General features: G+C 43.0%; 1 protein-coding gene across 7 annotated transcripts in view; it reads left to right on the top strand.

The window, feature by feature from the left end:
• The window catches only part of LOC134355758 (A-kinase anchor protein 13-like), a 557767-nt gene that overhangs the window by 419191 nt on the left and 125426 nt on the right, over positions 1 to 13150 (top strand). The gene's annotated exons all lie outside the window — the stretch shown is intronic.

Genomic DNA, 13150 nt, shown 5'->3' on the forward strand with positions numbered 1-13150 from the left:
CTCTACGAGAAAAGCTCGAACTTTTCTCTTTGGAGTGAAAGAGAATTGGGATGATTTGACAGAGACGTGCAAGATCATAAAAGGCATAGTTAGAGTGGACAGTCAGTGCTTTTTTTTACCAGGACAGAAATGGCTAATACGAGAGGGCATAATTTTCAGGTGATTGGAGGTAAGTATGGGGGTGTTGGGGGAGGATGTCAAAGGTAAGTTCTTACACAGAGAGTGACAAAGTGCTGCCAGGGGTGGTGCTAGAGGCGGATACATTTGAGACATTTAAGAGATATTTAGATTGGCACATGAATTGGGAAATGGAGGACTCTGCAGGAGGGAATGGTAAGATTGATCTTGGAGTAGGTTAGCTGGTTGGTACAGTATAGTGGGCTGAAGTGCCTGTACTATGCTGTCATATTCTATGTTTAGTTCTGGTTTGTGGAGAAGGTTATAAAGGCAGAATTGTTCCCGTGATATTATTGTCAACTTTGAATGTTGCAGGTAAGAAATGCAGCTGTAATAGAACTTGAGATTATATTCAAATATTATAGAGTTCTTTTTCAGTTATGACAGCTTTTTGATTCAAAGCTATGTCCACTATTATTGAGACATGCTCATTTTGTTAATTAAAGTGAACAGTTGGCATGCTGGGATCTGAACTTCTTGTTCTGGGTTGTTGGTCTGGCCTCTGGAGTACTGACCAACTAGTTTGACTCATGCTACAGTTCCCTCATGTTTTAAGATTTTGATATTTGCTTTATTTGTCACGTGTACATTCAAACATGTTGTTTTGTGTCAATGACCAACACAGTCCAAGTATCATGTTGGGGGCAGTCAAGTGACACCATGCTTCCAGCACCAACAGAGCATGCTCACAACTCACTGACCCCTCACCTACATGTCTTTGGAATGTGGGAGGAAACCGGAGCACTTGGAGGAATCTCAGATAGTCATAAGGAAAACGTATTAACTCCTTACAAACAGCAGCAGGAATTGAGCCCCAATCAGTGATCACTGATCATTGAAATTTCGTATTCTCCAATGGACCAGCGTTTCCCACATATATCAGTAATTCTGTCAGTAGTAAACCCTTGGATTTCCAGACAAAGTGCATAACCAAGAATGTAAACTATGAAAAGGTATTGATAAGCAGGGTGGTGAAGAAGACTTTTAGCATGCTGGCCTTCATCGGTCAGACGAGTATAGACATTGGGAAGTTAAAGTACAGGTTTCCCCCACTATCCGAATGTGCAGCATTCCTATGAAACCGTTCGTAAGCTGAAATGTCGTAAAGCAAAGAAGCAATTACCATTAATTTATATGGAAAATTTTTTGAGCATTCGGAGACCCAAAAAATAACCTACCAAATAGCACATAAAATCTAAAATAACACTAACATATAGTATAAACGGGAATGATATGATAAATACACAGCCGATATAAAGTAGAAATAATGTATGTGCAGTGTAGTTCCACTTAACAGAATCGGGAAGTTTGAGCCAAAATTGATTTGTCAAAAAAAAAATCGGCACATACACGCACGTCACGCGTGCACACGTACACTCATTCGCACGTCACACATGCGCGCACAACTGCCCGCGCAAGGCTTCATGGTCATGGTAGTCTTTCTTGGGGTAAACACAAGTTTAAAGCGAGCATCTTTTTTCGTAAAATCGAAAATCCTCTTTCGGTTTACAAAAACAGGTACTAATGTAGGTCTTTCATAAAAGCGAAATGTCGTAAAGAGAACGTTCAGAAAGCAGAGGATACCTGTATACGTATTATCATAGTACGTATACAGTATACAACGTTGAGATTCATTTCTTGCAGACAGCAACAAAACGAGGAATCACCGTAGAACCTGATTAGAGAAAAATCCCACACATCAAGAACATCAGCTGGGCAAGAAAAAGAACAAATCACACACACAAGTAACACACAAAACATTAAACATCAAACCGTAGAATCCCCTCAAGTGCGTCTACAGTCACAAGCCGCTGAGGCGAGTAAAGCCAGCACAAGAGTCAATGGCTGAAAACCTCGGTCAAATCGCGGAAACAGTAAAGCGGGTTCAGCACTGAGAACAATAAACATCAAACAGCAGCCGAAAGTGAGTCCACAGCCATGAGCCATGAGCCACCAAGGCGATTGAACCTTGTAGCGTGGGACCCAAGACTCCTGCACCTTCCGCCAACAGTAGCAAGAGGGAGACCAGTCAAATTGGGTTCTAAACACCTAATCATTTTCTGCTCTCGTCCTCATCAATTTTAAACTTGCTGGGCACTTTAATCAGCACAGAATAATGGAGCTGACTACAGGTTCATATTCTGCTATTAGGAACAGCCATAACTGCACTCCACACCAAATCCCCCAGGGGATCATAGGAGCACCAAATCGTTCAGTCAGTCCAAAAATTGCATTCTTGCAGCCACAATTGATCCCAGTTTGGAAGAAAAAGGAGAAATATATTTAGAAGAAGAGTATCCAGTAGTTTCGTAAGCTGTCTGCAAGATGTTGTTGTTGGTCACTGGTCTTGCCAGATGTTGCAGTTAAGCTGAAGTTATCCAAGATGTTCGTGAGGCCACATTTGGCGTATTGTGTCAGTTTTGGTCACCTTGTACAGGAAATAAGTTATTAAGCTGGAAAACTTTCCTGAGTGCAGTAAAGATTTATTTGGTTGTTTCCAAGACTTGAGACAAGGGAGTGGTTGGCCTGGCTAGGGTTTTATTGCTGGATCTTGTAGAAGTGAATGAGGGGCACAGATAGGGTGAATGCATTGTCCTTTTCAAAGTGTGGGGAGTCAAGAACCAGATTTAAGTTGAGAGCTGTAAGTTTTAATACCAACTTGAAGGACAACTTTACACAGAATGTGGTACAGATGTAGAAAGAGCTGCAAGAGGAAGTGAGACAGGTCCAATAGCAACTTTTAAAAGACGGTTGGGCAACCACATGGATAGAAAATATTTAGGAGGATATGGGGCAAGTGGGACCAGCATGGATGAGCAATTAGGTTGGCATGGGCTGAAGGCCTGTTTCTGTGCTGTGTTACCCTTTGACTCTGAGGTAACTTCCTTTGACCTCTGCGTCATTAAGAACAAGAGCAGCAAACTAATAAGAATGCCGTTAATACAGGGTAACAATGTCCCAGGATGCAAACGATCCAGGGGGTAAAGCAACACCCTCAGGTGGCAGGAAGACCAGTGTCTACTAAGAAGTTGTAGAGGTGCTGGAGAAGGTTCATCAGTCGGCCAAATCATTTGGTTTTCAGAGCTGCTTGTGTTTATACCGTGACTTACACTTTGTAATCAGAACCAACATTCTATAGATTTGTTGTTTGATAATTAACTGTTGACTTAATAAATCACTTCTGTGTTTGACTGTTTGAATAGGTGTTGCATTTTAACATGGAGCTGATAACTAATTAACTCATGCAAATAGAATACCCATTGTATTGACTTCAAGCCAATATAGCAGCGGTTTCTACTTACACGCCCTTGTGTGTAGTTTTTCATTGATTATATTGTATTTCTCCATTCTACTGTGGATACCTCCAAGAAAATGAACTTCAAGGTAGTATATGGTGACCTATACACACTTTGATAATAAATTTGCTTTGAATTTTGAACTTTCACTGATTGAAAGCATAGAATAATAATTCTAATGTAATTGTTACAGGATAGTGAAGAGCCCTTTCAGTTATGGTAAATGCAAGCAGGTTCTTCTCCACTGAGGTTGGGTGGGACTACAACTGGAGGTCATAGGTTAAGGGTGAAAGGTGAAAAGTTTAAGGGGGAACACACGGGATAACTTCTTCACTCAGAGGGTTTGAGAGTATGGAACAAGCTGTCTGCAGAAGTGGTGCATACAAGCTTATTATTAGTAGTTTGGGTAGGTCCATGAATGGGAGGGGTAAGGAGGGCTATGGTCCTGGTGTAGGTCTATGGCAACAGGCATATTAAATGCTTCAGCATAGACTAGATGGACTGAAGGACCGGTTTTCTGTGCTGTGCAGTTTTTTCTTCTATGTTGCATTTTATATATGTTATTTTCCGAGGTGTCTTTGTCCTGCACCACCTTCAATATTGTATGATTCAGTTCGTCATTTCAGTCTTAAAGGGAATTCTCTGAGCTGTGCCTTTGGAACCTGGACTCTTCTACTAATGGAAACATCCTCTCTACATTCATCCTTTCCGGGCTTTTTCTGGTTTAATTCAGACTTCCAGCATCTGCTCTCTGTTCACGTAGACTTCAGAGGAACCTGTGATCCCATCGAGAGAGGAAGTTTTAGCATTCCTGAAATAAGAACTAAAGCAGACTACTTTGGTATTCGTGCATTTGCTGTTCTTGGAATCTTGCTGTGTGTGTCTTTGCCTCCCAAGCAAGCATTTGCAATAATTCAGGGGCCGTAGGTGACTTTGAGGAATCCATATGTTACTGTATCTTCTTCTAGCCAAGAATTTAATCATATCACGCCAGCTGAAGGTGAGAGGGATAAGACGTAAAGGGTACTTGAGGGTTAGAACATAAAAGGGTATAGCCCAGGAACAGGCCATTCAGCCCACAATGTTGTTCAAACCAGCTAAAATGCAAATTAAAACCACCCAAACACTGATCCCTCCTACCTACACCATGTCCATATCCCTCCATCTTCCTTATATCCATGTGCCTATCCAAACATCTCTTAAAAGCCTCTAATTTATTTGCCTCTACCACGGTATCAGGCAGCGCATTCCAGGCATCCACCATTCTCTGAGTAAGAAAACTTGCCCCTCACATCCCCCTTAAACTGACCCCCGCTCATCTTCAATGTATGCCCTCTGGTACTAGACATTTCAACACTGGGAAACAGATACACTCTGTCCACTCTATCTGTGGTTCTCGTAATCATATAAACCTCTGTCAGATAACCCCTCAGCCTCCAGCACTCCAGAAAAACCAATCCAAGTTTACCCTTCCTCTCGTGATAATGTATTCCCATTAAATTTTTCACACGTGGTGGGAAAAGGTTCATGGAACAAGCTGACAGGGAAGTGGTGAAGGTAGATAAAATTACACCATGTAAAAGGCATTTGGACAGGTTCATGGACAGGAAAGGTTTAGAGCAGGGGTTCCCAAACTTATTTTTATGCCTTGGACCTTTAAGCAAGGGGTCTGTGGACCCAGTTTGGGAGCCCCTGATTTAGAAGGATGTGGGCCAAATGCAGGAGCATAGGACTTGCAGAGCTAGGTGCCTTGGTCAATTTGGACCAAAAGGTCTCTTTCTATAATTGTATGACTGTGAATGAAAATCAGTTTTTCCCATGAATGATTCATAGTTCTTGGGTTGCTTCACATCACTCACTGAGAACCTGTGGAGCTGATGTGGTTTCCCCTCCAGGATTACATGGAATAGTGTCAAAGAGTAACAAAAAAGTACAGCACAGAAAACTGGTCCTTCGGTCCATCTAGTCTATGCTGAAGCATTTAATATGCCTGTTGCCATTGGCCCTGCACCAGGACCATAGCCCTCCTTACCCCTCCCATCCATGGACCTACCCAAACTACTAATATCAAGCTTGTACACCACTTGTGCAGACAGCTTGTTCCATACTCTCACAACCCTCTGAGTGAAGAAGATTCCCCTTGTGTTCCCCTTAAACTTTTCACCTTTCGCCTTTAGCCTATCACCTCCAGTTGTAGTCCCATCCAACCTCAATGGAAAAAAAACCTGCTTGCGTTTACCCTATCTATACCCCTCATAACTTTGTGTACCTCAATCAAATTTCCCCTCAATCTTCTAGGTTCCAAGGAATAAAGTCCTAACCTATTCAATCTTTCCCTATAAGTCAATCCCGACAATGGATGATTCTGTTTACTCTTCAGTATTTCTTAAGAAGCTCGGACCATGAAAATAATAAAAATAAATGCAGACGCTGGCACTCTGATAGGAAAACAAGCACATGATAGAGTCAACACACACAAAATGTTGAAAGAACCCAGCATCTATGAAAAGTCCTGATGAAGGGTCTTGGCCCGAAACGTCGACTGTGCCTCTTCCTATAGATACTGCCTGGCCTGCCGCGTTCCACCAGCATTTTGTGTGTGTTGCTTGAATTTCCAGCATCTGCAGATTTCCTCGTGTTTGCATCTATGGAAAGGAGTACAGTCGACGTTTCAGGCCAAGACCCTGCTGCAGGGCTCGGCACAAAATGTCGACTGTACTCTTTTCCATCGATGCTGCCTGGCCTGCTGAGTTCCTCTAGCATTTTGTGTGTGTGTGTGTGTGTGTTGCTTGGATTTCCAGCATCTGCAGATTTTCTCCTGTTTGCGGCTGGAAACGGCCAGCAACATACGGGAAATGCTGGAGGAACTCAGCAGGTCAGGCAGCATCTATGGAGGAGAATAAACGGTAACATTTCGGGCTGAGTCCACGCATCAGTACTGGAAGCCAGAATGAGAAGGTGGTGAGAAGAGGAGGAGTGCATGATGGTAAGTGGTAGGTGAAACGAGTTGAGGTGGGAGGTGCATGATTGCAGTATAGAGGATGAAATGAGAAGCTGGGTGGTGAGAGGAGAGGAGTGAGGACATGGAAGAAAGGGAAGGAGGATGGAGATCAGAGGGAGGCAGAACAAGGTAAAACAATAACAATAAAGTGTAACAGCTAGAAGAAAGTGCCACGTAGGTAGACAACAAGGTGAAAGATCATAACGAGGTATATTGGGCGGTTGAGTTTGTTTTATCATTCTAGGGAACTTCGTCTCATTGCAGCAGGGTAGAACCTGTCCTTGCACCTGTTGGTGAGTGCTTTTGCCTGTGGGAGAGGGGAGAAGAGACAGTTGGCAAGGTGACTGGGGGCTTTAATTATGCTGGCTGCTCTACTGAGGTAGCAAGAGGTATAGGCAGAGATGCTTTGATGATAATAAATGAACCTTTGAATCAGAATCAGGTTTATTATCACCAGCATGTGTCATGAAATTTATTAACTTAGCAGCAGCATTAAATGCAATAGATGATAAATATTGAAAGAAAAAAATAAGTAAATCAATAAAAAAGATTAAGTGTATATATTTATATTAAGTAGATTAAAAATAGTGCAAAAACAGAAATAATGTATTTTTTTAAAAGTGGGGTAGTGTTCATGGGTTCAACGTCCATTTAGGAATTGTGTGGCAGAGGGGAAGAAGCTGTTCCTGAATCGCTGAGTGTGTGCCTTCAGCAATCTGTACCTCCTTCCTGATGGTAACAATGAGAAGAGGGCATGCCCTGGGTGATGGGGGTCCTTAATAGTGGATGTTGCCTTTCTGTGGCACCGCTCCTTGGAGATGTCTTGGATACTACAGAGGCTAGTGCCCAAGATGGAGCCGACTAATTTTACAGCCTTATAGCTTTGTTTGGTCTTCTGTAGTAGCCCCCCACCCCCATACCAGACCGTGATGCAGCCTGTCAGAATACTGTCCACGTTACATCTATAGTAGTTTGAGTGGTTTGGGTGACAAATCAGATCTCTTCAAACTCCTAATGAGCTATAGCCACTGTCTTGCCTGATTTATCGCTGCATCAATATGTTGGGACCAGGTTAGATGTTTAGTAATCTTGACACATAGGAATTTGAAATATCTATCTATCTATCTACCTCTCTCTCTCTCTCTCTCTCTCTCTCTCTCTATCTCTCTCTCTATCTCTCTCTCTATCTCTATCTCTATCTCTATCTCTATCTCTATCTATCTCTCTCTCTATCTCTATCTCTCTATCTATCTCTCTCTCTATCTCTCTATCTCTCTCTCTCTATCTCTCTCTCTCTATCTCTCTATCTCTCTCTATCTCTCTCTATCTCTCTCTATCTCTCTCTCTATCTCTCTCTCTCTCTCTCTCTCTCTTTATCTCTCTCTCTCTCTATCTCTCTCTCTATCTCTCTCTATCTCTCTCTCTATCTCTATCTCTCTCTCTATCTCTATCTCTCTCTCTATCTCTCTCTCTCTATCTCTCTATCTATCTCTCTATCTATCTCTCTATCTATCTCTCTATCTATCTCTCTATCTATCTCTCTCTCTATCTCTCTCTCTATCTCTCTCTCTCTCTCTCTCTCTCTCTCTCTCTCTCTCTCTCTCTCTCTCTCTCTCTCTCTCCCCACTTCTGATTCCTCTATGAGGATTGGTTCATGCTCACTTGTCTTACCCTTCCTGAAGCTGGTTTCTTTGATGTGCTGAGCTCTACCAACAGCTTTCAGGAATGTCTTAAAGTCTTAACCCTGTGTTATAAAACTATTCAGTGGTTGCCTAGTTGTCAAATGCCCCCAATCACAGAGTCTTGCCATCTTCAGAAGTTTTCTGATGACTCTGCCATAGTTGGATGCATCAGCAAGAGATATGAGGCTGAGTATAGGGCTACGGTAGGAAACTTTGTCACATGGTGTGAGCAGAATTAGCTGCAGCTTAATGTGAAAAAGACTAAGGAGCTGGTGGTAGACCTGACGAGGGCTAAGGCACCGGTGACCCCTGTTTCCATCCAGGGGGTCAGTGTGGACATGGTGGAGGATTACAAATACCTGGGGATACAAATTGACAATAAGCTGGACTGCTCAAAGAACACTGAGGCTGTCTACAAGGGTCAGAGCCATCTCTATATCCTGAGGAGACTGAGGTCCTTTAACATCTGTCGGACGATGCTGAGAATGTTCTACGAGTCTGTGGTGGCCAGTGCTATCATGTTTGCTGTTGTGTGCTGGGACAGCAGGCTGAGGATAGCAGACACCAACAGAATCAACAAACTCATTCGTAAGGCCAGTGATGTTATGGGGATAGAACTGGACTCTCTCACGGTGGTGTCTGAAAAGAGGATGCTGTCCAAGTTGCATGCCATCTTGGACAATGTCTCCCATCCACCACATAATGTACTGGTTGGGCACAGGAGTACATTCAGCCAGAGACTCATTCCACCGAGATACAACACAGAGCGTCATAGGAAGTCATTCCTGCCTGTGGCCATCAAACTTTACAACTCCTCCCTTGGAGGGTCAGACACCCTGAGACAATAGGCTGGTCCTGGACTTATTTCCTGGCATAATTTACATATTATTATTTAATTATTTTTAGTTTTATATTGCTATATCTATCTGTATTCTTGGTTGATGCAACTGTGACGAAACCCAATTTCCCTGTTCATCCTCGAGGAGCTGGTGGCAAGGTGCCACCTTGAACCTCGGCAGTCCTCCTATAATACTGTCAGGGAGGCCTTATTATACCCAGTGATGATGAAGGAAAGGGTAAACATTTACAAATCAGGATGGTGGGCAGCTTGGAGGGGAACGTGTAGGTAGTGATGATGACACCATCTGCAGGTCCTCCTCAGTGGTGGAGGAGATCCACGTCCTCATTATTGGGAGAGGTTGCTGTTTGCCAGCTCCTGCCAGAGTGGCCTGGGTGAATAAGTTTTTATTGTTTATTGAGATACAGTGTGGACCAGGCCCCCCCCCCCCGCCAGCCCCTCGAGCCACGCCACCCAGTAACTGCTGATTTAATCCTAGCCTAATCACAGGGTCATTTACAACGTCCAATTAACCTACCAACCAGTACATCTTTGGACTGTGGGAGGAAACCGGGGCTCCTGGAGGAAACCCATGCGGTCACGGGAAGAACGTACAAACTCCTTACAGGCGATGGCGGGAATTGAACCCGGGTCGCTGGTACTGTAAAGCGTTGTGCTGACCACTACGCCACGGGGTGGGGGGGCAGATGGCAGGGGGATATCCAGGGTGGGGGGCGCGATGCCAATCAAATAGGATGCTCTGGGGGCACTTGAACTTGTTTCTATCACTGAAAGTGCATCTTTCTTCTTATTCAGTCATCATAGCTATTTAACAAGCTGCATTGAAAAATGCCCTTCTAAACAAAAGGGAATTGCACATTTATCAAACAAGCGTGTTTTGCGGAGTTATAAATTTAATTTCATTCGAAATGAAGGATGTGCAGTAATTTATCTGCTTGGAAGAATCATTATGAAGGCACCAAAAATGCTTTAGGTCGTAATGAGTGCAGGAATATTTGATTTGGCTTAATGCTTCTAAACAATTTACTATGTGAGCCCAAAAAGGCGGCCTCCCCCTCTCAACCCCAACTTCCTCTGACTGAGAAGCACGTCATGGCAAATCGAGACAGCCAGCCCATTTCTCTTTTGCAACCAGCATGTTGAAAGAAGATTTCTCCTGATCCTAATTATGTCGTGGATGAGACTGTCTTTTCCACAGATGAGTCCTTTCAAGATGGTAGGTGAACGGTTGATTCGGAGCAGTGGTTGATTTGTTGCCGTGTCAGTTTGGAGACAGAAGTTTAAATGTTCTTGTCTGTAAACGTCTTCATGCTGGCTGCCGTTGCTTGGTTTCCTGTTTATATTCTGTGTTGTAATAGTCTTACATCTTCAGACTTAGCGTCTAATATTTCAGTGTGCCTGTGTTCTCTTAAAACTATCTTTTACATATGGTTTTGTTTCTGTTCCTCAAAGATGGTTAAAAGTGTTCAGTGAGGTTTATGTAAATGGAAGTTTCTGTAGTAACAAACTAAAAGTACCCGTCTAACTGGATCTGCAGTGCGTTAGTCTTTACATAAAGATCAGACCTTGTATAATTTTACACTGAGTACAACGGTCTGAGGAAATCATACATACCCTTAGATCAAATAAGCAAGCATTTACTTGTGAAGCAGTAATTGTCTTGTTATGAGTATGTAATGATGTAAAACAACAATATTCAGAGTGACAGGCAGGGAAAAGTGGTCTTTCCATGGTCCCTGTTGTGCCGAGATATATTATCGAGGTTTGGGTCAGAATGAGATGCTGAATTCTTGCTGTATAATTTGTGCCTTATTGCCACTGGAAAGCGAAGTAGCAAGGCAGAATGCAACTTGTAATTCTTAACACAATCTTTGTCTCTTAACACAATCTTTGTCTCTTAACACTTTGTGGTTATGGTGGCGCTTGGCTGAACTTTAAATTGTGCACTGCTGATGGGCAGTGTCAGAATGAGTTCGTTGCTTGTGCTGGCTCTCAGTCCCTGCTGCATTGTACGGCCTCCAAGTGTCGTGGTTCCACCGGCCAGCTTCCAAAACAGGACACCCTGAACCTCCTACGTGGTTCAAAGTGTCACACAGTATTCCAGATGCAGTGAGGAAATCTCAACCAGACCTGACAAAGAGTGTCAGCCTGAAACATCGACTGTTTATTTCCTTCCATAGATGCTGCCTGACCTGCTGAGTTCCTCCTGCACTTTGTGTAGGAGTGTTGGGAAATGTGCAGCTGAGTTTCTGCTGGGTTAAACCTTCAAGCACTGCAGTACCCTCCCATGTAGGAAAGACCTTAACTCCTGGGTTCTATTTAAACATAGAACAGTACAACACAGAAACAGGCCCTTCGGCCCATGATGTTATGATGAACTAATCGAATGAGTAATTAAATTCCTAACTACACTGCACAATGTCCATTCTCAGTGCACGTTTATGCTTGCGAAAGGCCTCTGTCGTATTTGTCACCACTAACACCCTGGCAGCAGTCAACTCAATGCCTCTCAGAGCTTTAGATATTTCTATCAGGAAATTGTGTTATACTTTTGGTATTTTGGTTATATTATTTAACTTGGATTAATTATTGGCTATTGATTATACCACTTAACTTGGATTTAACTCCTGATGTGCAAAAATGCTTGTTAGAGTGGTAAATGTGCAAGATAATACATTTTTGATTCATTGACGAACATTCAAAAATGTTTAATGTCAAAGACATTCTCAGGCACCTGAAGCTCCCAAGCACTCTAACATCTTTGAATCGAACAACCATAGTTGTGCTCTTTGGCCCATCACAATCATGCCTATTCACCCACATTCGATCTCTATCTTTCTATGTCTTATCCATTTAAATGTTGCCTAAATGTCTCATAAACATTGATTGTCTCTGGTTCACCAGCATTCTTGCAGTGGGTTCCAGATAGCAATATCTCTGTGGAAGAAAAATATTTTCCCTCAAGTACCTCATAAAATTCCAACTTCTTACCTTAAGCCTGTGCCCTCTTGTTTTTTGATATCCTATCACAGGAAAAGAAACTGACCGTCCATCCAATCACCATTGCCTGCCTGACAGTTCCTCCAGTGTTTTGTTCTGCTTTTCCAGCTTCTGCAGAATCTCTTTGTGTTTACCCAAACTATGCATTTTTATTTTATACACCTTTATAAGGACACCCCTCAGCTTCCTTTCATTCAAGAGAAAACAAGCCCAGGCTACCCAATCCTTCCCACAAGTGGAGTTTGCAAATCCAGGCAACAGCCTGGTGAGTCCGTTCCGCACTCTCTCCAGCACAGCTATATCTGAGGTGACCAGAACTACACATAACACTCCAAGTTTGATGTAACCAGTTATGTAAAGTTGCAACATAACATCTCAGTTTCTATATTCTATGAAAACACGTATGCCACATGCCTTGTTTACTCTCTAACTGTATTCCCATATTCACGGAGCCCCAGCGTCCCTCTGTTCATCTACATCCATTAGAACCGTAGTATTTACTATCTATAGTACCGTACAAAAGTCTTAAGTGCATAAATTTAGCTAGGGTACCTAACACTTTTGCACAGTACTGTAGTAATTTAATGTATTGCATTGTACTGCTGTTGCAAAAAAAGCAAATTTCATGATATATGGGAGGGATGATAAACCTGATTCTGATATGGGTCTCTGTTGTGGACTGAGAGTGGGAAGTGGGGCAGGGAGAGAGGAACCAGGGTTTGGAAAAGGGGTAGGCGGAGGAGAGGGAGTGGGAAGCACCAGAATGACATTCTGTAATGATCAATAAACCAATTGTTGGAATCAAATTGCCATATCTGGTGTATCAGGGCTGGGTGTATCTGCACCCGCGCCAAATCCCTGCCTCTGACATTCCTTCTCTGCCACCTGTCCCACACCCGTCCCTCAGTGTTCGACCCTCACCATTTCCAACATCCTTTGCTCCCAACAGATTTACAAACTTGCCCTCTGCTCCACGTTCATAAATACATTACTGTGCAAAAGCCTTAGGCACTCCAGCTATATGCATGCGCTAGATTTTTTCACAGTACTGTATACTTACTTCTAGTTGACTTCTGGGTGGTGATGGTGCTTTATCATGGTGCGAGTGAAGCTTGCTGCCTTCAATGAGAAGGTT

This window comes from Mobula hypostoma, chromosome 13 (assembly GCF_963921235.1).
Source record: "Mobula hypostoma chromosome 13, sMobHyp1.1, whole genome shotgun sequence".
NCBI classification, from domain to species: Eukaryota; Metazoa; Chordata; class Chondrichthyes; order Myliobatiformes; family Myliobatidae; genus Mobula; species Mobula hypostoma.